The sequence below is a fragment of the Sapajus apella genome, unplaced genomic scaffold (genome assembly GCF_009761245.1).
Source record: "Sapajus apella isolate SASKATOON/1434 unplaced genomic scaffold, GSC_monkey_1.0 scaffold6798, whole genome shotgun sequence".
In the NCBI taxonomy this organism is placed as follows: domain Eukaryota; kingdom Metazoa; phylum Chordata; class Mammalia; order Primates; family Cebidae; genus Sapajus; species Sapajus apella.
Window position 1 is genome coordinate 1 of NW_022443722.1, and position 3,600 is coordinate 3,600.

The following is a 3,600-nucleotide window of genomic DNA, read 5'->3' on the forward strand; positions in this document are numbered from 1 at the left end:
GGGATGACTAGAAATGTTAACTTTTTTCATAAAAAAGCTTTCACCGACACACTGGGTAGTTAGTAGTGCAGCTTACAAATCGATAAAGCTGAACCAGGAGGCTTAAATGCTCATTAAAGATGAAGAAAAGCTGCAGGCCATACAGAGGAAGGGAGCAGTGAAATGGTGGTTTTAATACATCCCAAACTGGAAGCAGGAACCTTAACACAAAGGGGGTTTGAATGCTCTGCCATCTGTAAGAAAGTGGCTGGCTACAAGCCACCTCACACAAAACACCCACTAAGGCCTTCCACCGAGATCTGCTTGTTATATTCTCATTATGAATCCCCAGCAGGTACATCTCAACATAAAGGTGTGGAGGATACTTATGAGGACTTTTCGGTTACCTAAGCAGGAATTGCAGCCATCAAACTGGATTGCCACCATGTGTCCTCAGAGAACTCCCTGCCTACAAGTGAAGCCAGCAGTGCTCATCCCCTGTGCCCGAGGACCATCTGCAATGGAGGTGCTTTCTTGCAAGACAGGCAGAAAACACTGACAGTGTGTCCGATAGGAAGGGCTTCTCAACAGTCACATCCCCCACAAGACCGTCTAGATGGACTCCAGAATCCAGTCAGTGCTGGAGAGGGAGGAGGCAGGCAGTGGCAAGCCCCGAGGAGGGCCTCGGTCCCTCCTACCACGCAGGGAGTTCTGCTCCTGGAAATATTCTTCCTCTTCATCCAAGAAGCCATTGTCCAGAGCATAAGAGCAGTCTGGGCTGGAGGCTGCCTGGCACGCCCGCTTGTACTCTGGAGTCGACTGGTAAAGGCTGCACAGTTGGCAGGGCAAGGACATGTCCAGCTGGCGGAGGCCAACCATCTCCTGCAGAGCAGCGCGAGCGTGGCGTCCAGGCTGGGAGGCTTGGCTGGCCGCGCTGCCGCCCGGCCCGCCACCCCCGGCCCGCCACCCCCGCGCCCCCGTGACTCAGCTCGTCCTGGATGTGCGACTTCACCTGCTCCAGGTGCCACCAGCCCCGGCCGCGCAGCCACCGACGCCGAGTGCAGCAGCCCACTCAGGCTCTCGGGCAGCAGGGGCAGCACATCTACCCGCAGACCCTGGCCCCACGCGGCCCCACTCCTCGTGCCGCTGCCAGGCTGCACCCTCACCACTGCCCCCTGTTTTCACCTTTTCAAGAATTGATTTTCACACTGCTGAGAATACACTTGTAATGGAGTCTATACCACAGGAGTGAGAACAGGGAAATCTTTGTCCTCAAATCTCATTCCCCACAATTAACCGCTGTTAACCATGTGGGGCGGTTGGGAACTGCTCATCAGGGCAGAAGATGAAAGAAGAATTGGGGTCTATATTTGCCCAGTTATTTTTATTTTTGAGACGAGTTCTTGCTCTGTCTCCCAGACTGGGGTGCAGCGGTATGATCATGGCTCACTGCAGCCTGGACCTCTTGGGCTCAAGCAATCCTCTTACCTCAACCTCCTGAGTAGCTAGAACTGCAGGTGTATACCACTGCACCTGGCTATTTTTTTTTTTTTTAGTAGAGATGGGATCTCACTATGTTGCCCAGGCTGGTCTGAAACTCCTGGACTCAAGTGATTCTCTGACCTCAGCCTTTCAAAGTGCTGGGATTGCAGGTGTGAGCCCCTGCACTGGGCCGCCTGCTTGGTTTCTTTTTTTTCTTTTTTTTTAGACAAGAGTTTCACTCTGTCACCAAGGCTGGAGTGTAGCAGCACAATCTCAGCTCACTGCAGCCTTTTCCCCCCCAGGGGTTCAAGTGATTCTCCTGCCTCAGTCTCCCAGGTAAATGGGACTACAGGCATGCAGCACTATACCTGGCTAATTTTTGTGTTTTTTAAAAAATTATTTATTTATTTTTTGTGATGGAGTTTCACTCTTGTTGCCCAGTCTGGAGTGCGATGGTGCAATCTTGGTTCACTGCAACCTCTGCCTCCCAGGTTCAAGCAATTCTCCTGCCTCAGTCTCCTGAGTAGCTGAGATTACAGGCATGCACCACCATGCATGGCTAGTTTTTGTATTTTTAGTAGAGACTGGGTTTCACTATGTTGGCCAGGCTGGTCTCAAACTCCTGACCTCAGACAATCTGCCCGCCTTCGAACTCCTGAAGTGCTGGGATGACAGGCATGAGCCCGTGTGAGCCCCCATGCCTGGCTGCCCACCAGTTTTGATTGTGAGTTCCTGGGCGAGTTCCTTGGTTTTCGTAAGTTTTGCTTCCTCCTTCGTAGTAGAGTGACAAGCGTGTATTGTGGAGTTGCTGTGAGTGCTGGATCTGATTGTTGATGTGACAGAGCTGAGTGGAGGGCGTGAGGTGACTAAGTGTCACACAGGTGCTGCTTAGACCTTTGTCACAGTCACTCTCAGTGTCTAACCTCTGAGACCTCTGAAACTTGCTGGAATTTTCCTGTGGATGCACACTCAAATATGTACAGCGATGTGGAGCACATTGTAAATTGGGGGTCCTGAGCTAATTTTTACCTTTTTAATTTCTTTCTTTTTTTTTTTGGAGACAGAGTCTTACTCTGTCATGCAGGCTGGAGTGCAATGGTACAATCTCTGCTCACTGCAACCTCCACCTCCTGGGTTCAAGTGATTCTCCTGCCTCAGCCTCCTGAGTAGCTGGGGTTACAGGCAGGCACCACCATGCCCAGCTGATTTTTGTATTTTTAGTAGAGATGGGGTTTCACCATGTTGGTCAGGTTGGCCTCAGGCCCACCACCACGCCCAACTAATTTTTTGTATTTTTAGTAGAGATGGGGTTTTGCTAGGTTTCCCAGGGTGTCTTGAACTCCTGAGCTCAGGCAATCTGTCCTCCTTGGCTTCCCAAAGTGCCAGGATTACAGGCGTGAGCCACTTCACCTGGCCTTTAAATTATTTCTTTTCAAGACAGGGTGTTGCTCTGTCAGGCTGGAGTGCAGTGGTGCCATCATGGGTCACTGCAACCTTGACCACCTGGGCTTAAGCAATCCTCCCACCTCAGCCTCCCAGTTAGCCGGGACCATAGGTGTGAGCCACTACACCCAGCTAATTTTTTTTTAAGATATTTGGGTCTCACTATGTTGCCCATGCTGGCCTCCAACTCCTGGACTCAAGTGACCCTCCCACCTCAGCCTCCCAAAGTGCTGGGATTATAGGCATAAGCCACCATGTCTGGCCTTTTTGAAATTTATTTTTAATTTTTAAAAAATTTTTCGAGACAGTCTCACTCTGTGGCCCAGGCTGGAGTGCAGCAGTGCAATCTTAGTTCACTGCAACCTCTGCCTCCTGGGTTCAAGCGATGATCTTGCCTCAGCCCCCCAAGTAGCTGAAATTTACAGGCACCCACCACCACACCTGGCTAATGTTTGTATTTTTAGTAGAGGCAGGGTTTCACCATGTTGGCCAGGCTGGTCTCCAACTCCTGACCTCAAGCGATCTGTTTGCCCCAGCCTCCCAAAGTGCTGGGATTACAGGTGTGAGTCACTGTGCCCAGCCTGAAGCAATGTCTGTTTAAAAAAAAAAAGGAAATATCTATGCACCTCTTTTTCCCTTTTTAAAATTGGGTGTTTTATTGTTGTTTACTTGAAGGAATTCTTTATATGTTTTGGA

At 50.4% G+C, this 3,600-nt stretch overlaps 1 pseudogene; it reads right to left on the reverse strand.

The window, feature by feature from the left end:
* Window positions 1-571: 571 nt before the first annotated feature.
* LOC116548075 lies at window positions 572-1,125 on the reverse strand (annotated as a pseudogene).
* Between the last annotated feature and the right edge of the window lie 2,475 nt (window positions 1,126-3,600).